The sequence below is a fragment of the Heterodontus francisci genome, chromosome 4 (assembly GCF_036365525.1).
Source record: "Heterodontus francisci isolate sHetFra1 chromosome 4, sHetFra1.hap1, whole genome shotgun sequence".
NCBI classification, from domain to species: domain Eukaryota; kingdom Metazoa; phylum Chordata; class Chondrichthyes; order Heterodontiformes; family Heterodontidae; genus Heterodontus; species Heterodontus francisci.
In genome coordinates, this window is record NC_090374.1 from 208,342,600 (window position 1) to 208,369,479 (window position 26,880).

Genomic DNA, 26,880 nt, shown 5'->3' on the forward strand with positions numbered 1-26,880 from the left:
CAGTCAGTGTACATATATCTCCCTGAGAGACAGGGAATGAGAGACACCACTCAGTGTACAGATACCTCCCTGAGAGAGAGGGACTGAGAGATACCAGTCAGTGTACATATATCTCCCTGAGAGAGAGGGACTGAGAGACACCACTCAGTGTACAGATATCTCCCTGAGAGAGAGGGACTGTGAGACACCACTCAGTGTACAGATATCTCCCTGAGAGACAGGGACTGAGAGACACCACTCAGTGTACAGATATCTCCCTGAGAGAGAGGGACTGAGAGACACCAGTCAGTGTACAGATATCTCCCTGAGAGAGAGGGACTGTGAGACACCACTCAGTATACAGATATCTCCCTGAGAGAGACGGACTGAGAGACACCACTCAGTGTATAGATATCTCCCTGACAGACAGGGACTGAGAGACACCAGTCAGTGTACAGATATCTCCCTGAGAGACAGGGACTGAGAGACACCACTCAGTGTACAGATATCTCCCTGAGAGAGAGGGACTGAGAGACACCACTCAGTGTACAGATATCTCTCTGAGAGAGAGGGACTGAGAGACACCAGTCTGTGTACAGATATCTCCCTGAGAGAGAGGGACTGTGAGACACCACTCAGTATACAGATATCTCCCTGAGAGACAGGGACTGAGAGACACCAGTCAGTGTACAGATATCTCCCTGAGAGAGACGGACTGAGAGACACCACTCAGTGTACAGATATCTCCCTGAGAGACAGGGACTGAGAGACACCAGTCAGTGTACAGATATCTCCCTGAGAGAGAGGGACTGAGAGACACCACTCAGTGTACAGATATCTCCCTGAGAGACAGGGACTGAGAGACACCAGTCAGTGTACATATATCTCCCTGAGAGACAGGGAATGAGAGACACCACGCAGTGTACAGATACCTCCCTGAGAGAGAGGGACTGAGAGATACCAGTCAGTGTACATATATCTCCCTGAGAGAGAGGGACTGAGAGACACCACTCAGTGTACAGATATCTCCCTGAGAGAGAGGGACTGTGAGACACCACTCAGTGTACAGATATCTCCCTGAGAGACAGGGACTGAGAGACACCACTCAGTGTACAGATATCTCCCTGAGAGAGAGGGACTGAGAGACACCAGTCAGCGTACAGATATCTCCCTGAGAGACAGGGACTGAGAGACACCAGTCAGTGTACAGATATCTCCCTGAGAGAGAGGGACTGTGAGACACCACTCAGTATACAGATATCTCCCTGAGAGAGACGGACTGAGAGACACCACTCAGTGTATAGATATCTCCCTGACAGACAGGGACTGAGAGACACCAGTCAGTGTACAGATATCTCCCTGAGAGACAGGGGCTGTGAGACACCACTCAGTGTACAGATATCTCCCTGAGAGAGAGGGACTGAGAGACACCAGTCAGTGTACATATATCTCCCTGAGAGACAGGGAATGAGAGACACCACTCAGTGTACAGATACCTCCCTGAGAGAGAGGGACTGAGAGATACCAGTCAGTGTCCATATATCTCCCTGAGTGAGAGGGACTGAGAGACACCAGTCAGTGTACAGATATCTCCCTGAGAGAGAGGGACTGAGAGACACCAGTCAGTGTACATATATCTCCCTGAGAGACAGGGACTGAGAGACACCACTCAGTGTACAGATACCTCCCTGAGAGAGAGGGACTGAGAGGCCCCAGTCAGTGTACATATATCTCCCTGAGAGAGAGGGACTGAGAGACACCACTCAGTGTTCAGATATCTCCCTGAGAGAGAGGGACTGAGAGACACCATTCAGTGTACAGATATCTCCCTGAGAGACAGGGACTGAGAGACACCAGTCAGTGTACAGATACATCCCTGAGAGAGAGGGACTGAGAGACACCAGTCAGTGTACATATATCTCCCTGAGAGACAGGGACTGAGAGACACCACTCAGAGTACAGATACCTCCCGGAGAGAGAGGGACTGAGAGACACCAGTCAGTGTACAGATATCTCCCTGAGAGAGAGGGACTGAGAGACACCAGTCAGTGTACAGATATCTCCCTGAGAGAGAGGGACTGAGAGACACCACTCAGTGTATAGATATCTCCCTGACAGACAGGGACTGAGAGACACCAGTCAGTGTACAGATATCTCCCTGAGAGACAGGGGCTGTGAGACACCAGTCAGTGTACAGATATCTCCCTGAGAGCGAGGGACTGAGAGACACCAGTCAGTGTACAGATATCTCCCTGAGAGAGAGGGACTGAGAGACACCAGTCAGTGTACAAATATCTCCCTGAGAGACAGGGACTGAGAGACACCACTCAGTGTACAGATATCTCCCTGAGAACTCAGTGCACAGATATCTCCCTGAGAGAGAGGGGCTGAGAGACACCAGTCAGTGTACAGATATCTCCCTGAGAGAGAGGGACTGAGAGACACCACTCAGTGTACAGATATCTCCCTGAGAGACACCACTCAGTGTACATAAAGCTCACTGAGAGACAGGGACTGAGAGACACCAGTCAGTGTACAGATATCTCCCTGAGAGACAGGGACTGAGAGACACCACTCAGTGTACAGATACCTCCCTTAGAGAGAGGGGCTGAGAGACACCAGTCAGTGTACATATATCTCCCTGAGAGACAGGGAATGAGAGACACCACTCAGTGTACAGATACCTCCCTGAGAGAGAGGGACTGAGAGATACCAGTCAGTGTCCATATATCTCCCTGAGTGAGAGGGACTGAGAGACACCAGTCAGTGGACAGATATCTCCCTGAGAGAGAGGGACTGAGAGACACCAGTCAGTGTACATATATCTCCCTGAGAGACAGGGACTGAGAGACACCACTCAGGGTACAGATACCTCCCTGAGAGAGAGGGACTGAGAGGCACCAGTCAGTGTACATATATCTCCCTGAGAGAGAGGGACTGAGAGACACCACTCAGTGTTCAGATATCTCCCTGAGAGAGAGGGACTGAGAGACACCATTCAGTGTACAGATATCTCCCTGAGAGACAGGGACTGAGAGACACCAGTCAGTGTACAGATACCTCCCTGAGAGAGAGGGACTGAGAGACACCAGTCAGTGTACATATATCTCCCTGAGAGACAGGGACTGAGAGACACCACTCAGAGTACAGATACCTCCCGGAGAGAGAGGGACTGAGAGACACCAGTCAGTGTACAGATATCTCCCTGAGAGAGAGGGACTGAGAGACACCAGTCAGTGTACAGATATCTCCCTGAGAGAGAGGGACTGAGAGACACCACTCAGTGTATAGATATCTCCCTGACAGACAGGGACTGAGAGACACCAGTCAGTGTACAGATATCTCCCTGAGAGACAGGGGCTGTGAGACACCAGTCAGTGTACAGATATCTCCCTGAGAGCGAGGGACTGAGAGACACCAGTCAGTGTACAGATATCTCCCTGAGAGAGAGGGACTGAGAGACACCAGTCAGTGTACAAATATCTCCCTGAGAGACAGGGACTGAGAGACACCACTCAGTGTACAGATATCTCCCTGAGAACTCAGTGCACAGATATCTCCCTGAGAGAGAGGGGCTGAGAGACACCAGTCAGTGTACAGATATCTCCCTGAGAGAGAGGGACTGAGAGACACCACTCAGTGTACAGATATCTCCCTGAGAGACACCACTCAGTGTACATAAAGCTCACTGAGAGACAGGGACTGAGAGACACCAGTCAGTGTACAGATATCTCCCTGAGAGACAGGGACTGAGAGACACCACTCAGTGTACAGATACCTCCCTTAGAGAGAGGGACTGAGAGACACCAGTCAGTGTACAGATATCTCCCTGAGAGAGAGGGACTGAGAGACACCACTCAGTGTACAGATATCTCCCTGAGAGACAGGGACTGAGAGACACCAGTCAGAGTACAGATATCTCCCTGAGAGAGAGGGACTGAGAGACACCAATCACTGTACAGATATCTCCCTGAGAGACAGGGACTGAGAGACACCAGTCAGTGCGCATATATCTCCCTGAGAGACAGGGACTGAGAGACACCACTCAGTGTACAGATACCTCCCTGAGAGAGAGGGACTGAGAGACACCAGTCAGTGTACATATATCTCCCTGAGAGAGAGGGACTGAGAGACACCAGTCAGTGTACGGATATCTCCCTGAGAGAGAGGGACTGAGAGACACCACTCAGTGTATAGATATCTCCCTGACAGACAGGGACTGAGAGACACCAGTCAGTGTACAGATATCTCCCTGAGAGACAGGGGCTGTTAGACACCAGTCAGTGTACAGATATCTCCCTGAGAGACAGGGACTGAGAGACACCAGTCAGTGTACAGATATCTCCCTGAGAGACAGGGACTGAGTGACACCAGTCAGTGTACAGATATCTCCCTGAGAGAGAGGGACTGAGAGACACCACTCAGTGTACATAAAGCTCCCTGAGAGACAGGGACTGAGAGACACCAGTCAGTGTACAGATATCTCCCTGAGAGACACCACTCAGTGTTCATAAAGCTCCCTGAGAGACAGGGACTGAGAGACACCAGTCAGTGTACAGATATCTCCCTGAGAGAGAGGGACTGTGAGACACCAGACAGTGTACAGATATCTCCCTGAGAGAGAGGGACTGAGTGACACCACTCAGTGTATAGATATTTCCCTGACAGACAGGGACTGAGAGACACCAGACAGAGTACAGATATCTCCCTGAGAGAGAGCGACTGAGAGACACCACTCAGTGTACAGATATCTCCCTGAGAGAGAGGGACTGAGAGACACCAGTCAGAGTACAGATATCTCCCTGAGAGAGAGGGACTGAGAGACACCACTGAGTGTACAGATATCTCCCTGAGAGACAGGGACTGAGAGACACCAGTCAGTGTACATATATCTCCCTGAGAGACAGGGACTGAGAGACAGCACTCAGTGTACAGATACCTCCCTGAGAGAGAGGGACTGAGAGACACCAGTCAGTGTACATATATCTCCGTGAGAGAGTGGGACTGAGAGACACCAGTCAGTGTACAGATATCTCCCTGAGAGAGAGGGACTGAGAGACACCAGTCAGTGTACATATATCTCCCTGAGAGAGAGGGACTGAGAGACACCAGTCAGTGTACAGATATCTCCCTGAGAGAGAGGGACTGAGAGACACCACTCAGTGTACAGATATCTCCCTGACAGACAGGGACTGAGAGACACCAGTCAGTGTACAGATATCTCCCTGAGAGACAGGGGCTGTGAGACACCAGTCAGTGTACAGATATCTCCCTGAGAGCGAGGGACTGAGAGACACCAGTCAGTGTACAGATATCTCCCTGAGAGAGAGGGACTGAGAGACACCAGTCAGTGTACAAATATCTCCCTGAGAGACAGGGACTGAGAGACACCACTCAGTGTACAGATACCTCCCTGAGAGAGAGGGACTGAGAGACACCACTCAGTGTACATATATCTCCCTGAGAGACAGGGACTGAGAGACACCACTCAGTGTACAGATATCTCCTTGAGAGAGAGGGACTGAGAGACACCACTCAGTGTACAGATATCTCCCTGAGAGACAGGGACTGAGAGACACCAGTCAGTGTACAGATATCTCCCTGAGAGAGAGGGACTGAGAGACACCACTCAGTGTACAGATATCTCCCTGAGAGACAGGGACTGAGAGACACCAGTCAGTGTACAGATATCTCCCTGAGGGAGAGGGACTGAGAGACACCACTCAGTGTACATGAAGCTCCCTGAGAGACAGGGACTGAGAGACACCAGTCAGTGTACAGATATCTCCCTGAGAGAGAGGGACTGAGAGACACCACTCAGTGTCCAGATATCTCCCTGAGAGACAGGGACTGAGAGATACCAGTCAGTGTACATATATCTCCCTCAGAGAGAGGGACTGAGAGACACCAGTCAGTGTACAAATATCTCCCTGAGAGACAGGGACTGAGAGACACCACTCAGTGTACAGATATCTCCCTGAGAGACAGGGACTGAGAGACACCAGTCAGTGCGCATATATCTCCCTGAGAGACAGGGACTGAGAGACACCACTCAGTGTACAGATACCTCCCTGAGAGAGAGGGACTGAGAGACACCAGTCAGTGTACATATATCTCCCTGAGAGAGAGGGACTGAGAGACACCAGTCAGTGTACGGATATCTCCCTGAGAGAGAGGGACTGAGAGACACCACTCAGTGTATAGATATCTCCCTGACAGACAGGGACTGAGAGACACCAGTCAGTGTACAGATATCTCCCTGAGAGACAGGGGCTGTTAGACACCAGTCAGTGTACAGATATCTCCCTGAGAGACAGGGACTGAGAGACACCAGTCAGTGTACAGATATCTCCCTGAGAGACAGGGACTGAGTGACACCAGTCAGTGTACAGATATCTCCCTGAGAGAGAGGGACTGAGAGACACCACTCAGTGTACATAAAGCTCCCTGAGAGACAGGGACTGAGAGACACCAGTCAGTGTACAGATATCTCCCTGAGAGACACCACTCAGTGTTCATAAAGCTCCCTGAGAGACAGGGACTGAGAGACACCAGTCAGTGTACAGATATCTCCCTGAGAGAGAGGGACTGTGAGACACCAGTCAGTGTACAGATATCTCCCTGAGAGAGAGGGACTGAGTGACACCACTCAGTGTATAGATACTTCCCTGACAGACAGGGACTGAGAGACACCAGACAGAGTACAGATATCTCCCTGAGAGAGAGCGACTGAGAGACACCACTCAGTGTACAGATATCTCCCTGAGAGAGAGGGACTGAGAGACACCAGTCAGTGTACAGATATCTCCCTGAGAGAGAGGGACTGAGAGACAACACTCAGTGTACAGATATCTCCCTCAGAGACAGGGACTGAGAGACACCAGTCAGAGTACAGATATCTCCCTGAGAGAGAGGGACTGAGAGACACCACTGAGTGTACAGATATCTCCCTGAGAGACAGGGACTGAGAGACACCAGTCAGTGTACATATATCTCCCTGAGAGAGAGGGACTGAGAGACACCACTCAGTGTACAGATATCTCCCTGAGAGACACCACTCAGTGTACATAAAGCTCACTGAGAGACAGGGACTGAGAGACACCAGTCAGTGTACAGATATCTCCCTGAGAGACAGGGACTGAGAGACACCACTCAGTGTACAGATACCTCCCTTAGAGAGAGGGGCTGAGAGACACCAGTCAGTGTACATATATCTCCCTGAGAGACAGGGAATGAGAGACACCACTCAGTGTACAGATACCTCCCTGAGAGAGAGGGACTGAGAGATACCAGTCAGTGTCCATATATCTCCCTGAGTGAGAGGGACTGAGAGACACCAGTCAGTGGACAGATATCTCCCTGAGAGAGAGGGACTGAGAGACACCAGTCAGTGTACATATATCTCCCTGAGAGACAGGGACTGAGAGACACCACTCAGGGTACAGATACCTCCCTGAGAGAGAGGGACTGAGAGGCACCAGTCAGTGTACATATATCTCCCTGAGAGAGAGGGACTGAGAGACACCACTCAGTGTTCAGATATCTCCCTGAGAGAGAGGGACTGAGAGACACCATTCAGTGTACAGATATCTCCCTGAGAGACAGGGACTGAGAGACACCACTCAGTGTACAGATACCTCCCTGAGAGAGAGGGACTGAGAGACACCAGTCAGTGTACATATATCTCCCTGAGAGACAGGGACTGAGAGACACCACTCAGAGTACAGATACCTCCCGGAGAGAGAGGGACTGAGAGACACCAGTCAGTGTACAGATATCTCCCTGAGAGAGAGGGACTGAGAGACACCAGTCAGTGTACAGATATCTCCCTGAGAGAGAGGGACTGAGAGACACCACTCAGTGTATAGATATCTCCCTGACAGACAGGGACTGAGAGACACCAGTCAGTGTACAGATATCTCCCTGAGAGACAGGGGCTGTGAGACACCAGTCAGTGTACAGATATCTCCCTGAGAGCGAGGGACTGAGAGACACCAGTCAGTGTACAGATATCTCCCTGAGAGAGAGGGACTGAGAGACACCAGTCAGTGTACAAATATCTCCCTGAGAGACAGGGACTGAGAGACACCACTCAGTGTACAGATATCTCCCTGAGAACTCAGTGCACAGATATCTCCCTGAGAGAGAGGGGCTGAGAGACACCAGTCAGTGTACAGATATCTCCCTGAGAGAGAGGGACTGAGAGACACCACTCAGTGTACAGATATCTCCCTGAGAGACACCACTCAGTGTACATAAAGCTCACTGAGAGACAGGGACTGAGAGACACCAGTCAGTGTACAGATATCTCCCTGAGAGACAGGGACTGAGAGACACCACTCAGTGTACAGATACCTCCCTTAGAGAGAGGGACTGAGAGACACCAGTCAGTGTACAGATATCTCCCTGAGAGAGAGGGACTGAGAGACACCACTCAGTGTACAGATATCTCCCTGAGAGACAGGGACTGAGAGACACCAGTCAGAGTACAGATATCTCCCTGAGAGAGAGGGACTGAGAGACACCAATCACTGTACAGATATCTCCCTGAGAGACAGGGACTGAGAGACACCAGTCAGTGCGCATATATCTCCCTGAGAGACAGGGACTGAGAGACACCACTCAGTGTACAGATACCTCCCTGAGAGAGAGGGACTGAGAGACACCAGTCAGTGTACATATATCTCCCTGAGAGAGAGGGACTGAGAGACACCAGTCAGTGTACGGATATCTCCCTGAGAGAGAGGGACTGAGAGACACCACTCAGTGTATAGATATCTCCCTGACAGACAGGGACTGAGAGACACCAGTCAGTGTACAGATATCTCCCTGAGAGACAGGGGCTGTTAGACACCAGTCAGTGTACAGATATCTCCCTGAGAGACAGGGACTGAGAGACACCAGTCAGTGTACAGATATCTCCCTGAGAGACAGGGACTGAGTGACACCAGTCAGTGTACAGATATCTCCCTGAGAGAGAGGGACTGAGAGACACCACTCAGTATACATAAAGCTCCCTGAGAGACAGGGACTGAGAGACACCAGTCAGTGTACAGATATCTCCCTGAGAGACACCACTCAGTGTTCATAAAGCTCCCTGAGAGACAGGGACTGAGAGACACCAGTCAGTGTACAGATATCTCCCTGAGAGAGAGGGACTGTGAGACACCAGTCAGTGTACAGATATCTCCCTGAGAGAGAGGGACTGAGTGACACCACTCAGTGTATAGATATTTCCCTGACAGACAGGGACTGAGAGACACCAGACAGAGTACAGATATCTCCCTGAGAGAGAGCGACTGAGAGACACCACTCAGTGTACAGATATCTCCCTGAGAGAGAGGGACTGAGAGACACCAGTCAGTGTACAGATATCTCCCTGAGAGAGAGGGACTGAGAGACACCACTCAGTGTACAGATATCTCCCTCAGAGACAGGGACTGAGAGACACCAGTCAGAGTACAGATATCTCCCTGAGAGAGAGGGACTGAGAGACACCACTGAGTGTACAGATATCTCCCTGAGAGACAGGGACTGAGAGACACCAGTCAGTGTACATATATCTCCCTGAGAGACAGGGACTGAGAGACAGCACTCAGTGTACAGATACCTCCCTGAGAGAGAGGGACTGAGAGACACCAGTCAGTGTACATATATCTCCGTGAGAGAGTGGGACTGAGAGACACCAGTCAGTGTACAGATATCTCCCTGAGAGAGAGGGACTGAGAGACACCAGTCAGTGTACATATATCTCCCTGAGAGAGAGGGACTGAGAGACACCAGTCAGTGTACAGATATCTCCCTGAGAGAGAGGGACTGAGAGACACCACTCAGTGTACAGATATCTCCCTGACAGACAGGGACTGAGAGACACCAGTCAGTGTACAGATATCTCCCTGAGAGACAGGGGCTGTGAGACACCAGTCAGTGTACAGATATCTCCCTGAGAGCGAGGGACTGAGAGACACCAGTCAGTGTACAGATATCTCCCTGAGAGAGAGGGACTGAGAGACACCAGTCAGTGTACAAATATCTCCCTGAGAGACAGGGACTGAGAGACACCACTCAGTGTACAGATACCTCCCTGAGAGAGAGGGACTGAGAGACACCACTCAGTGTACATATATCTCCCTGAGAGACAGGGACTGAGAGACACCACTCAGTGTACAGATATCTCCTTGAGAGAGAGGGACTGAGAGACACCACTCAGTGTACAGATATCTCCCTGAGAGACAGGGACTGAGAGACACCAGTCAGTGTACAGATATCTCCCTGAGAGAGAGGGACTGAGAGACACCACTCAGTGTACAGATATCTCCCTGAGAGACAAGGACTGAGAGACACCAGTCAGTGTACAGATATCTCCCTGAGGGAGAGGGACTGAGAGACACCACTCAGTGTACATGAAGCTCCCTGAGAGACAGGGACTGAGAGACACCAGTCAGTGTACAGATATCTCCCTGAGAGAGAGGGACTGAGAGACACCACTCAGTGTCCAGATATCTCCCTGAGAGACAGGGACTGAGAGATACCAGTCAGTGTACATATATCTCCCTCAGAGAGAGGGACTGAGAGACACCAGTCAGTGTACAAATATCTCCCTGAGAGACAGGGACTGAGAGACACCACTCAGTGTACAGATATCTCCCTGAGAGACAGGGACTGAGAGACACCAGTCAGTGCGCATATATCTCCCTGAGAGACAGGGACTGAGAGACACCACTCAGTGTACAGATACCTCCCTGAGAGAGAGGGACTGAGAGACACCAGTCAGTGTACATATATCTCCCTGAGAGAGAGGGACTGAGAGACACCAGTCAGTGTACGGATATCTCCCTGAGAGAGAGGGACTGAGAGACACCACTCAGTGTATAGATATCTCCCTGACAGACAGGGACTGAGAGACACCAGTCAGTGTACAGATATCTCCCTGAGAGACAGGGGCTGTTAGACACCAGTCAGTGTACAGATATCTCCCTGAGAGACAGGGACTGAGAGACACCAGTCAGTGTACAGATATCTCCCTGAGAGACAGGGACTGAGTGACACCAGTCAGTGTACAGATATCTCCCTGAGAGAGAGGGACTGAGAGACACCACTCAGTGTACATAAAGCTCCCTGAGAGACAGGGACTGAGAGACACCAGTCAGTGTACAGATATCTCCCTGAGAGACACCACTCAGTGTTCATAAAGCTCCCTGAGAGACAGGGACTGAGAGACACCAGTCAGTGTACAGATATCTCCCTGAGAGAGAGGGACTGTGAGACACCAGTCAGTGTACAGATATCTCCCTGAGAGAGAGGGACTGAGTGACACCACTCAGTGTATAGATATTTCCCTGACAGACAGGGACTGAGAGACACCAGACAGAGTACAGATATCTCCCTGAGAGAGAGCGACTGAGAGACACCACTCAGTGTACAGATATCTCCCTGAGAGAGAGGGACTGAGAGACACCAGTCAGTGTACAGATATCTCCCTGAGAGAGAGGGACTGAGAGACACCACTCAGTGTACAGATATCTCCCTCAGAGACAGGGACTGAGAGACACCAGTCAGAGTACAGATATCTCCCTGAGAGAGAGGGACTGAGAGACACCACTGAGTGTACAGATATCTCCCTGAGAGACAGGGACTGAGAGACACCAGTCAGTGTACATATATCTCCCTGAGAGACAGGGACTGAGAGACAGCACTCAGTGTACAGATACCTCCCTGAGAGAGAGGGACTGAGAGACACCAGTCAGTGTACATATATCTCCGTGAGAGAGTGGGACTGAGAGACACCAGTCAGTGTACAGATATCTCCCTGAGAGAGAGGGACTGAGAGACACCAGTCAGTGTACATATATCTCCCTGAGAGAGAGGGACTGAGAGACACCAGTCAGTGTACAGATATCTCCCTGAGAGAGAGGGACTGAGAGACACCACTCAGTGTACAGATATCTCCCTGACAGACAGGGACTGAGAGACACCAGTCAGTGTACAGATATCTCCCTGAGAGACAGGGGCTGTGAGACACCAGTCAGTGTACAGATATCTCCCTGAGAGCGAGGGACTGAGAGACACCAGTCAGTGTACAGATATCTCCCTGAGAGAGAGGGACTGAGAGACACCAGTCAGTGTACAAATATCTCCCTGAGAGACAGGGACTGAGAGACACCACTCAGTGTACAGATACCTCCCTGAGAGAGAGGGACTGAGAGACACCACTCAGTGTACATATATCTCCCTGAGAGACAGGGACTGAGAGACACCACTCAGTGTACAGATATCTCCTTGAGAGAGAGGGACTGAGAGACACCACTCAGTGTACAGATATCTCCCTGAGAGACAGGGACTGAGAGACACCAGTCAGTGTACAGATATCTCCCTGAGAGAGAGGGACTGAGAGACACCACTCAGTGTACAGATATCTCCCTGAGAGACAGGGACTGAGAGACACCAGTCAGTGTACAGATATCTCCCTGAGGGAGAGGGACTGAGAGACACCACTCAGTGTACATGAAGCTCCCTGAGAGACAGGGACTGAGAGACACCAGTCAGTGTACAGATATCTCCCTGAGAGACACCACTCAGTGTACATAAAGCTCCCTGAGAGACAGGGACTGAGAGACACCAGTCAGTGTACAGATATCTCCCTGAGAGAGAGGGACTGTGAGACACCAGTCAGTGTACAGATATCTCCCTGAGAGAGAGGGACTGAGTGACACCACTCAGTGTATAGATATTTCCCTGACAGACAGGGACTGAGAGACACCAGACAGAGTACAGATATCTCCCTGAGAGAGAGGGACTGAGAGACACCACTCAGTGTACAGATATCTCCCTGAGAGAGAGGGACTGAGAGACACCAGTCAGTGTACAGATATCTCCCTGAGAGAGAGGGACTGAGAGACACCACTCAGTGTACAGTTATCTCCCTCAGAGACAGGGACTGAGAGACACCAGTCAGAGTACAGATATCTCCCTGAGAGTGAGGGACTGAGAGACACCACTGAGTGTACAGATATCTCCCTGAGAGACAGGGACTGAGAGACACCAGTCAGTGTACATATATCTCCCTGAGAGACAGGGACTGAGAGACAGCACTCAGTGTACAGATACCTCCCTGAGAGAGAGGGACTGAGAGACACCAGTCAGTGTACATATATCTCCCTGAGAGAGTGGGACTGAGAGACACCAGTCAGTGTACAGATATCTCCCTGAGAGAGAGGGACTGAGAGACACCAGTCAGTGTACATATATCTCCCTGGAGAGAGGGACTGAGAGACACCAGTCAGTGTAAAGATATCTCCCTGAGAGAGAGGGACTGAGAGACACCACTCAGTGTATAGATATCTCCCTGACAGACAGGGACTGAGAGACAACAGTCAGTGTACAGATATCTCCCTGAGAGACAGGGGCTGTGAGACACCAGTCAGTGTACAGATATCTCCCTGAGAGCGAGGGACTGAGAGAAACCAGTCAGTGTACAGATATCTCCCTGAGAGAGAGGGACTGAGAGACACCAGTCAGTGTACAAATATCTCCCTGAGAGACAGGGACTGAGAGACACCACTCAGTGTACAGATACCTCCCTGAGAGAGAGGGACTGAGAGACACCAGTCAGTGTACAGATATCTCCCTGAGAGAGAGGGACTGAGAGACACCACTCAGTGTACAGATATCTCCCTCAGAGACAGGGACTGAGAGACACCAGTCAGAGTACAGATATCTCCCTGAGAGAGAGGGACTGAGAGACACCACTCAGTGTACAGATATCTCCCTGAGAGAGAGGGACTGTGAGACACCACTCAGTGCACAGATATCTCCCTGAGAGAGAGGGGCTGAGAGACACCAGTCAGTGTACAGATATCTCCCTGAGAGAGAGGGACTGAGAGACACCACTCAGTGTACAGATATCTCCCTGAGAGACACCACTCAGTGTACATAAAGCTCACTGAGAGACAGGGACTGAGAGACACCAGTCAGTGTACAGATATCTCCCTGAGAGACAGGGACTGAGAGACACCACTCAGTGTACAGATACCTCCCTTAGAGAGAGGGACTGAGAGACACCAGTCAGTGTACAGATATCTCCCTGAGAGAGAGGGACTGAGAGACACCACTCAGTGTACAGATATCTCCCTGAGAGACAGGGACTGAGAGACACCAGTCAGAGTACAGATATCTCCCTGAGAGAGAGGGACTGAGAGACACCAATCACTGTACAGATATCTCCCTGAGAGACAGGGACTGAGAGACACCAGTCAGTGCGCATATATCTCCCTGAGAGACAGGGACTGAGAGACACCACTCAGTGTACAGATACCTCCCTGAGAGAGAGGGACTGAGAGACACCAGTCAGTGTACATATATCTCCCTGAGAGAGAGGGACTGAGAGACACCAGTCAGTGTACGGATATCTCCCTGAGAGAGACGGACTGAGAGACACCACTCAGTGTATAGATATCTCCCTGACAGACAGGGACTGAGAGACACCAGTCAGTGTACAGATATCTCCCTGAGAGACAGGGGCTGTGAGACACCACTCAGTGTACAGATATCTCCCTGAGAGAGAGGGACTGAGAGACACCACTCAGTATACAGATATCTCCCTGAGAGAGACGGACTGAGAGACACCACTCAGTGTATAGATATCTCCCTGACAGACAGGGACTGAGAGACACCAGTCAGTGTACAGATATCTCCCTGAGAGACAGGGGCTGTGAGACACCACTCAGTGTACAGATATCTCCCTGAGAGAGAGGGACTGAGAGACACCAGTCAGTGTACATATATCTCCCTGAGAGACAGGGAATGAGAGACACCACTCAGTGTACAGATACCTCCCTGAGAGAGAGGGACTGAGAGATACCAGTCAGTGTCCATATATCTCCCTGAGTGAGAGGGACTGAGAGACACCAGTCAGTGTACAGATATCTCCCTGAGAGAGAGGGACTGAGAGACACCAGTCAGTGTACATATATCTCCCTGAGAGACAGGGACTGAGAGACACCACTCAGTGTACAGATACCTCCCTGAGAGAGAGGGACTGAGAGGCCCCAGTCAGTGTACATATATCTCCCTGAGAGAGAGGGACTGAGAGACACCACTCAGTGTTCAGATATCTCCCTGAGAGAGAGGGACTGAGAGACACCATTCAGTGTACAGATATCTCCCTGAGAGACAGGGACTGAGAGACACCAGTCAGTGTACAGATACATCCCTGAGAGAGAGGGACTGAGAGACACCAGTCAGTGTACATATATCTCCCTGAGAGACAGGGACTGAGAGACACCACTTAGAGTACAGATACCTCCCGGAGAGAGAGGGACTGAGAGACACCAGTCAGTGTACAGATATCTCCCTGAGAGAGAGGGACTGAGAGACACCAGTCAGTGTACAGATATCTCCCTGAGAGAGAGGGACTGAGAGACACCACTCAGTGTATAGATATCTCCCTGACAGACAGGGACTGAGAGACACCAGTCAGTGTACAGATATCTCCCTGAGAGACAGGGGCTGTGAGACACCAGTCAGTGTACAGATATCTCCCTGAGAGCGAGGGACTGAGAGACACCAGTCAGTGTACAGATATCTCCCTGAGAGAGAGGGACTGAGAGACACCAGTCAGTGTACAAATATCTCCCTGAGAGACAGGGACTGAGAGACACCACTCAGTGTACAGATATCTCCCTGAGAACTCAGTGCACAGATATCTCCCTGAGAGAGAGGGGCTGAGAGACACCAGTCAGTGTACAGATATCTCCCTGAGAGAGAGGGACTGAGAGACACCACTCAGTGTACAGATATCTCCCTGAGAGACACCACTCAGTGTACATAAAGCTCACTGAGAGACAGGGACTGAGAGACACCAGTCAGTGTACAGATATCTCCCTGAGAGACAGGGACTGAGAGACACCACTCAGTGTACAGATACCTCCCTTAGAGAGAGGGGCTGAGAGACACCAGTCAGTGTACATATATCTCCCTGAGAGACAGGGAATGAGAGACACCACTCAGTGTACAGATACCTCCCTGAGAGAGAGGGACTGAGAGATACCAGTCAGTGTCCATATATCTCCCTGAGTGAGAGGGACTGAGAGACACCAGTCAGTGGACAGATATCTCCCTGAGAGAGAGGGACTGAGAGACACCAGTCAGTGTACATATATCTCCCTGAGAGACAGGGACTGAGAGACACCACTCAGGGTACAGATACCTCCCTGAGAGAGAGGGACTGAGAGGCACCAGTCAGTGTACATATATCTCCCTGAGAGAGAGGGACTGAGAGACACCACTCAGTGTTCAGATATCTCCCTGAGAGAGAGGGACTGAGAGACACCATTCAGTGTACAGATATCTCCCTGAGAGACAGGGACTGAGAGACACCAGTCAGTGTACAGATACCTCCCTGAGAGAGAGGGACTGAGAGACACCAGTCAGTGTACATATATCTCCCTGAGAGACAGGGACTGAGAGACACCACTCAGAGTACAGATACCTCCCGGAGAGAGAGGGACTGAGAGACACCAGTCAGTGTACAGATATCTCCCTGAGAGAGAGGGACTGAGAGACACCAGTCAGTGTACAGATATCTCCCTGAGAGAGAGGGACTGAGAGACACCACTCAGTGTATAGATATCTCCCTGACAGACAGGGACTGAGAGACACCAGTCAGTGTACAGATATCTCCCTGAGAGACAGGGGCTGTGAGACACCAGTCAGTGTACAGATATCTCCCTGAGAGCGAGGGACTGAGAGACACCAGTCAGTGTACAGATATCTCCCTGAGAGAGAGGGACTGAGAGACACCAGTCAGTGTACAAATATCTCCCTGAGAGACAGGGACTGAGAGACACCACTCAGTGTACAGATATCTCCCTGAGAACTCAGTGCACAGATATCTCCCTGAGAGAGAGGGGCTGAGAGACACCAGTCAGTGTACAGATATCTCCCTGAGAGAGAGGGACTGAGAGACACCACTCAGTGTACAGATATCTCCCTGAGAGACACCACTCAGTGTACATAAAGCTCACTGAGAGACAGGGACTGAGAGACACCAGTCAGTGTACAGATATCTCCCTGAGAGACAGGGACTGAGAGACACCACTCAGTGTACAGATACCTCCCTTAGAGAGAGGGACTGAGAGACACCAGTCAGTGTACAGATATCTCCCTGAGAGAGAGGGACTGAGAGACACCACTCAGTGTACAGATATCTCCCTGAGAGACAGGGACTGAGAGACACCAGTCAGAGTACAGATATCTCCCTGAGAGAGAGGGACTGAGAGACACCAATCACTGTACAGATATCTCCCTGAGAGACAGGGACTGAGAGACACCAGTCAGTGCGCATATATCTCCCTGAGAGACAGGGACTGAGAGACACCACTCAGTGTACAGATACCTCCCTGAGAGAGAGGGACTGAGAGACACCAGTCAGTGTACATATATCTCCCTGAGAGAGAGGGACTGAGAGACACCAGTCAGTGTACGGATATCTCCCTGAGAGAGAGGGACTGAGAGACACCACTCAGTGTATAGATATCTCCCTGACAGACAGGGACTGAGAGACACCAGTCAGTGTACAGATATCTCCCTGAGAGACAGGGGCTGTTAGACACCAGTCAGTGTACAGATATCTCCCTGAGAGACAGGGACTGAGAGACACCAGTCAGTGTACAGATATCTCCCTGAGAGACAGGGACTGAGTGACACCAGTCAGTGTACAGATATCTCCCTGAGAGAGAGGGACTGAGAGACACCACTCAGTGTACATAAAGCTCCCTGAGAGACAGGGACTGAGAGACACCAGTCAGTGTACAGATATCTCCCTGAGAGACACCACTCAGTGTTCATAAAGCTCCCTGAGAGACAGGGACTGAGAGACACCAGTCAGTGTACAGATATCTCCCTGAGAGAGAGGGACTGTGAGACACCAGACAGTGTACAGATATCTCCCTGAGAGAGAGGGACTGAGTGACACCACTCAGTGTATAGATATTTCCCTGACAGACAGGGACTGAGAGACACCAGACAGAGTACAGATATCTCCCTGAGAGAGAGCGACTGAGAGACACCACTCAGTGTACAGATATCTCCCTGAGAGAGAGGGACTGAGAGACACCAGTCAGTGTACAGATATCTCCCTGAGAGAGAGGGACTGAGAGACACCACTCAGTGTACAGATATCTCCCTCAGAGACAGGGACTGAGAGACACCAGTCAGAGTACAGATATCTCCCTGAGAGAGAGGGACAGAGAGACACCACTGAGTGTACAGATATCTCCCTGAGAGACAGGGACTGAGAGACACCAGTCAGTGTACATATATCTCCCTGAGAGACAGGGACTGAGAGACAGCACTCAGTGTACAGATACCTCCCTGAGAGAGAGGGACTGAGAGACACCAGTCAGTGTACATATATCTCCGTGAGAGAGTGGGACTGAGAGACACCAGTCAGTGTACAGATATCTCCCTGAGAGAGAGGGACTGAGAGACACCAGTCAGTGTACATATATCTCCCTGAGAGAGAGGGACTGAGAGACACCAGTCAGTGTACAGATATCTCCCTGAGAGAGAGGGACTGAGAGACACCACTCAGTGTACAGATATCTCCCTGACAGACAGGGACTGAGAGACACCAGTCAGTGTACAGATATCTCCCTGAGAGACAGGGGCTGTGAGACACCAGTCAGTGTACAGATATCTCCCTGAGAGCGAGGGACTGAGAGACACCAGTCAGTGTACAGATATCTCCCTGAGAGAGAGGGACTGAGAGACACCAGTCAGTGTACAAATATCTCCCTGAGAGACAGGGACTGAGAGACACCACTCAGTGTACAGATACCTCCCTGAGAGAGAGGGACTGAGAGACACCACTCAGTGTACATATATCTCCCTGAGAGACAGGGACTGAGAGACACCACTCAGTGTACAGATATCTCCTTGAGAGAGAGGGACTGAGAGACACCACTCAGTGTACAGATATCTCCCTGAGAGACAGGGACTGAGAGACACCAGTCAGTGTACAGATATCTCCCTGAGAGAGAGGGACTGAGAGACACCACTCAGTGTACAGATATCTCCCTGAGAGACAGGGACTGAGAGACACCAGTCAGTGTACAGATATCTCCCTGAGGGAGAGGGACTGAGAGACACCACTCAGTGTACATGAAGCTCCCTGAGAGACAGGGACTGAGAGACACCAGTCAGTGTACAGATATCTCCCTGAGAGAGAGGGACTGAGAGACACCACTCAGTGTCCAGATATCTCCCTGAGAGACAGGGACTGAGAGATACCAGTCAGTGTACATATATCTCCCTCAGAGAGAGGGACTGAGAGACACCAGTCAGTGTACAAATATCTCCCTGAGAGACAGGGACTGAGAGACACCACTCAGTGTACAGATATCTCCCTGAGAGACAGGGACTGAGAGACACCAGTCAGTGCGCATATATCTCCCTGAGAGACAGGGACTGAGAGACACCACTCAGTGTACAGATACCTCCCTGAGAGAGAGGGACTGAGAGACACCAGTCAGTGTACATATATCTCCCTGAGAGAGAGGGACTGAGAGACACCAGTCAGTGTACGGATATCTCCCTGAGAGAGAGGGACTGAGAGACACCACTCAGTGTATAGATATCTCCCTGACAGACAGGGACTGAGAGACACCAGTCAGTGTACAGATATCTCCCTGAGAGACAGGGGCTGTTAGACACCAGTCAGTGTACAGATATCTCCCTGAGAGACAGGGACTGAGAGACACCAGTCAGTGTACAGATATCTCCCTGAGAGACAGGGACTGAGTGACACCAGTCAGTGTACAGATATCTCCCTGAGAGAGAGGGACTGAGAGACACCACTCAGTGTACATAAAGCTCCCTGAGAGACAGGGACTGAGAGACACCAGTCAGTGTACAGATATCTCCCTGAGAGACACCACTCAGTGTTCATAAAGCTCCCTGAGAGACAGGGACTGAGAGACACCAGTCAGTGTACAGATATCTCCCTGAGAGAGAGGGACTGTGAGACACCAGTCAGTGTACAGATATCTCCCTGAGAGAGAGGGACTGAGTGACACCACTCAGTGTATAGATATTTCCCTGACAGACAGGGACTGAGAGACACCAGACAGAGTACAGATATCTCCCTGAGAGAGAGCGACTGAGAGACACCACTCAGTGTACAGATATCTCCCTGAGAGAGAGGGACTGAGAGACACCAGTCAGTGTACAGATATCTCCCTGAGAGAGAGGGACTGAGAGACACCACTCAGTGTACAGATATCTCCCTCAGAGACAGGGACTGAGAGACACCAGTCAGAGTACAGATATCTCCCTGAGAGAGAGGGACTGAGAGACACCACTGAGTGTACAGATATCTCCCTGAGAGACAGGGACTGAGAGACACCAGTCAGTGTACATATATCTCCCTGAGAGAGAGGGACTGAGAGACACCACTCAGTGTACAGATATCTCCCTGAGAGACACCACTCAGTGTACATAAAGCTCACTGAGAGACAGGGACTGAGAGACACCAGTCAGTGTACAGATATCTCCCTGAGAGACAGGGACTGAGAGACACCACTCAGTGTACAGATACCTCCCTTAGAGAGAGGGGCTGAGAGACACCAGTCAGTGTACATATATCTCCCTGAGAGACAGGGAATGAGAGACACCACTCAGTGTACAGATACCTCCCTGAGAGAGAGGGACTGAGAGATACCAGTCAGTGTCCATATATCTCCCTGAGTGAGAGGGACTGAGAGACACCAGTCAGTGGACAGATATCTCCCTGAGAGAGAGGGACTGAGAGACACCAGTCAGTGTACATATATCTCCCTGAGAGACAGGGACTGAGAGACACCACTCAGGGTACAGATACCTCCCTGAGAGAGAGGGACTGAGAGGCACCAGTCAGTGTACATATATCTCCCTGAGAGAGAGGGACTGAGAGACACCACTCAGTGTTCAGATATCTCCCTGAGAGAGAGGGACTGAGAGACAACATTCAGTGTACAGATATCTCCCTGAGAGACAGGGACTGAGAGACACCAGTCAGTGTACAGATACCTCCCTGAGAGAGAGGGACTGAGAGACACCAGTCAGTGTACATATATCTCCCTGAGAGACAGGGACTGAGAGACACCACTCAGAGTACAGATACCTCCCGGAGAGAGAGGGACTGAGAGACACCAGTCAGTGTACAGATATCTCCCTGAGAGAGAGGGACTGAGAGACACCAGTCAGTGTACAGATATCTCCCTGAGAGAGAGGGACTGAGAGACACCACTCAGTGTATAGATATCTCCCTGACAGACAGGGACTGAGAGACACCAGTCAGTGTACAGATATCTCCCTGAGAGACAGGGGCTGTGAGACACCAGTCAGTGTACAGATATCTCCCTGAGAGCGAGGGACTGAGAGACACCAGTCAGTGTACAGATATCTCCCTGAGAGAGAGGGACTGAGAGACACCAGTCAGTGTACAAATATCTCCCTGAGAGACAGGGACTGAGAGACACCACTCAGTGTACAGATATCTCCCTGAGAACTCAGTGCACAGATATCTCCCTGAGAGAGAGGGGCTGAGAGACACCAGTCAGTGTACAGATATCTCCCTGAGAGAGAGGGACTGAGAGACACCACTCAGTGTACAGATATCTCCCTGAGAGACACCACTCAGTGTACATAAAGCTCACTGAGAGACAGGGACTGAGAGACACCAGTCAGTGTACAGATATCTCCCTGAGAGACAGGGACTGAGAGACACCACTCAGTGTACAGATACCTCCCTTAGAGAGAGGGACTGAGAGACACCAGTCAGTGTACAGATATCTCCCTGAGAGAGAGGGACTGAGAGACACCACTCAGTGTACAGATATCTCCCTGAGAGACAGGGACTGAGAGACACCAGTCAGAGTACAGATATCTCCCTGAGAGAGAGGGACTGAGAGACACCAATCACTGTACAGATATCTCCCTGAGAGACAGGGACTGAGAGACACCAGTCAGTGCGCATATATCTCCCTGAGAGACAGGGACTGAGAGACACCACTCAGTGTACAGATACCTCCCTGAGAGAGAGGGACTGAGAGACACCAGTCAGTGTACATATATCTCCCTGAGAGAGAGGGACTGAGAGACACCAGTCAGTGTACGGATATCTCCCTGAGAGAGAGGGACTGAGAGACACCACTCAGTGTATAGATATCTCCCTGACAGACAGGGACTGAGAGACACCAGTCAGTGTACAGATATCTCCCTGAGAGACAGGGGCTGTTAGACACCAGTCAGTGTACAGATATCTCCCTGAGAGACAGGGACTGAGAGACACCAGTCAGTGTACAGATATCTCCCTGAGAGACAGGGACTGAGTGACACCAGTCAGTGTACAGATATCTCCCTGAGAGAGAGGGACTGAGAGACACCACTCAGTATACATAAAGCTCCCTGAGAGACAGGGACTGAGAGACACCAGTCAGTGTACAGATATCTCCCTGAGAGACACCACTCAGTGTTCATAAAGCTCCCTGAGAGACAGGGACTGAGAGACACCAGTCAGTGTACAGATATCTCCCTGAGAGAGAGGGACTGTGAGACACCAGTCAGTGTACAGATATCTCCCTGAGAGAGAGGGACTGAGTGACACCACTCAGTGTATAGATATTTCCCTGACAGACAGGGACTGAGAGACACCAGACAGAGTACAGATATCTCCCTGAGAGAGAGCGACTGAGAGACACCACTCAGTGTACAGATATCTCCCTGAGAGAGAGGGACTGAGAGACACCAGTCAGTGTACAGATATCTCCCTGAGAGAGAGGGACTGAGAGACACCACTCAGTGTACAGATATCTCCCTCAGAGACAGGGACTGAGAGACACCAGTCAGAGTACAGATATCTCCCTGAGAGAGAGGGACTGAGAGACACCACTGAGTGTACAGATATCTCCCTGAGAGACAGGGACTGAGAGACACCAGTCAGTGTACATATATCTCCCTGAGAGACAGGGACTGAGAGACAGCACTCAGTGTACAGATACCTCCCTGAGAGAGAGGGACTGAGAGACACCAGTCAGTGTACATATATCTCCGTGAGAGAGTGGGACTGAGAGACACCAGTCAGTGTACAGATATCTCCCTGAGAGAGAGGGACTGAGAGACACCAGTCAGTGTACATATATCTCCCTGAGAGAGAGGGACTGAGAGACACCAGTCAGTGTACAGATATCTCCCTGAGAGAGAGGGACTGAGAGACACCACTCAGTGTACAGATATCTCCCTGACAGACAGGGACTGAGAGACACCAGTCAGTGTACAGATATCTCCCTGAGAGACAGGGGCTGTGAGACACCAGTCAGTGTACAGATATCTCCCTGAGAGCGAGGGACTGAGAGACACCAGTCAGTGTACAGATATCTCCCTGAGAGAGAGGGACTGAGAGACACCAGTCAGTGTACAAATATCTCCCTGAGAGACAGGGACTGAGAGACACCACTCAGTGTACAGATACCTCCCTGAGAGAGAGGGACTGAGAGACACCACTCAGTGTACATATATCTCCCTGAGAGACAGGGACTGAGAGACACCACTCAGTGTACAGATATCTCCTTGAGAGAGAGGGACTGAGAGACACCACTCAGTGTACAGATATCTCCCTGAGAGACAGGGACTGAGAGACACCAGTCAGTGTACAGATATCTCCCTGAGAGAGAGGGACTGAGAGACACCACTCAGTGTACAGATATCTCCCTGAGAGACAGGGACTGAGAGACACCAGTCAGTGTACAGATATCTCCCTGAGGGAGAGGGACTGAGAGACACCACTCAGTGTACATGAAGCTCCCTGAGAGACAGGGACTGAGAGACACCAGTCAGTGTACAGATATCTCCCTGAGAGAGAGGGACTGAGAGACACCACTCAGTGTCCAGATATCTCCCTGAGAGACAGGGACTGAGAGATACCAGTCAGTGTACATATATCTCCCTCAGAGAGAGGGACTGAGAGACACCAGTCAGTGTACAAATATCTCCCTGAGAGACAGGGACTGAGAGACACCACTCAGTGTACAGATATCTCCCTGAGAGACAGGGACTGAGAGACACCAGTCAGTGCGCATATATCTCCCTGAGAGACAGGGACTGAGAGACACCACTCAGTGTACAGATACCTCCCTGAGAGAGAGGGACTGAGAGACACCAGTCAGTGTACATATATCTCCCTGAGAGAGAGGGACTGAGAGACACCAGTCAGTGTACGGATATCTCCCTGAGAGAGAGGGACTGAGAGACACCACTCAGTGTATAGATATCTCCCTGACAGACAGGGACTGAGAGACACCAGTCAGTGTACAGATATCTCCCTGAGAGACAGGGGCTGTTAGACACCAGTCAGTGTACAGATATCTCCCTGAGAGACAGGGACTGAGAGACACCAGTCAGTGTACAGATATCTCCCTGAGAGACAGGGACTGAGTGACACCAGTCAGTGTACAGATATCTCCCTGAGAGAGAGGGACTGAGAGACACCACTCAGTGTACATAAAGCTCCCTGAGAGACAGGGACTGAGAGACACCAGTCAGTGTACAGATATCTCCCTGAGAGACACCACTCAGTGTTCATAAAGCTCCCTGAGAGACAGGGACTGAGAGACACCAGTCAGTGTACAGATATCTCCCTGAGAGACAGGGACTGAGAGACACCAGTCAGTGTACATATATCTCCCTGAGAGACAGGGACTGAGAGACAGCACTCAGTGTACAGATACCTCCCTGAGAGAGAGGGACTGAGAGACACCAGTCAGTGTACATATATCTCCCTGAGAGAGTGGGACTGAGAGACACCAGTCAGTGTACAGATATCTCCCTGAGAGAGAGGGACTGAGAGACACCAGTCAGTGTACATATATCTCCCTGGAGAGAGGGACTGAGAGACACCAGTCAGTGTAAAGATATCTCCCTGAGAGAGAGGGACTGAGAGACACCACTCAGTGTATAGATATCTCCCTGACAGACAGGGACTGAGAGACAACAGTCAGTGTACAGATATCTCCCTGAGAGACAGGGGCTGTGAGACACCAGTCAGTGTACAGATATCTCCCTGAGAGCGAGGGACTGAGAGAAACCAGTCAGTGTACAGATATCTCCCTGAGAGAGAGGGACTGAGAGACACCAGTCAGTGTACAAATATCTCCCTGAGAGACAGGGACTGAGAGACACCACTCAGTGTACAGATACCTCCCTGAGAGAGAGGGACTGAGAGACACCAGTCAGTGTACAGATATCTCCCTGAGAGAGAGGGACTGAGAGACACCACTCAGTGTACAGATATCTCCCTCAGAGACAGGGACTGAGAGACACCAGTCAGAGTACAGATATCTCCCTGAGAGAGAGGGACTGAGAGACACCACTCAGTGTACAGATATCTCCCTGAGAGAGAGGGACTGTGAGACACCACTCAGTGCACAGATATCTCCCTGAGAGAGAGGGGCTGAGAGACACCAGTCAGTGTACAGATATCTCCCTGAGAGAGAGGGACTGAGAGACACCACTCAGTGTACAGATATCTCCCTGAGAGACACCACTCAGTGTACATAAAGCTCACTGAGAGACAGGGACTGAGAGACACCAGTCAGTGTACAGATATCTCCCTGAGAGACAGGGACTGAGAGACACCACTCAGTGTACAGATACCTCCCTTAGAGAGAGGGACTGAGAGACACCAGTCAGTGTACAGATATCTCCCTGAGAGAGAGGGACTGAGAGACACCACTCAGTGTACAGATATCTCCCTGAGAGACAGGGACTGAGAGACACCAGTCAGAGTACAGATATCTCCCTGAGAGAGAGGGACTGAGAGACACCAATCACTGTACAGATATCTCCCTGAGAGACAGGGACTGAGAGACACCAGTCAGTGCGCATATATCTCCCTGAGAGACAGGGACTGAGAGACACCACTCAGTGTACAGATACCTCCCTGAGAGAGAGGGACTGAGAGACACCAGTCAGTGTACATATATCTCCCTGAGAGAGAGGGACTGAGAGACACCAGTCAGTGTACGGATATCTCCCTGAGAGAGAGGGACTGAGAGACACCACTCAGTGTATAGATATCTCCCTGACAGACAGGGACTGAGAGACACCAGTCAGTGTACAGATATCTCCCTGAGAGACAGGGGCTGTGAGACACCAGTCAGTGTACAGATATCTCCCTGAGAGACAGGGACTGAGAGACACCAGTCAGTGTACAGATATCTCCCTGAGAGAGACGGACTGAGAGACACCACTCAGTGTATAGATATCTCCCTGACAGACAGGGACTGAGAGACACCAGTCAGTGTACAGATACCTCCCTGAGAGAGAACGACTGAGAGACACCAGTCAGTGTACATATATCTCCCTGAGAGACAGGGACTGAGAGACACCACTCAGTGTACAGATATCTCCTTGAGAGAGAGGGACTGAGAGACACCACTCAGTGTACAGATATCTCCCTGAGAGACAGGGACTGAGAGACACCAGTCAGTGTACAGATATCTCCCTGAGAGAGAGGGACTGAGAGACACCACTCAGTGTACAGATATCTCCCTGAGAGACAGGGACTGAGAGACACCAGTCAGTGTACAGATATCTCCCTGAGAGAGAGGGACTGAGAGACACCACTCAGTGTACATAAAGCTCCCTGAGAGACAGGGACTGAGAGACACCAGTCAGTGTACAGATATCTCCCTGAGAGACACCACTCAGTGTACATAAAGCTCCCTGAGAGACAGGGACTGAGAGACACCAGTCAGTGTACAGATATCTCCCTGAGAGAGAGGGACTGTGAGACACCAGTCAGTGTACAGATATCTCCCTGAGAGAGAGGGACTGAGTGACACCACTCAGTGTATAGATATTTCC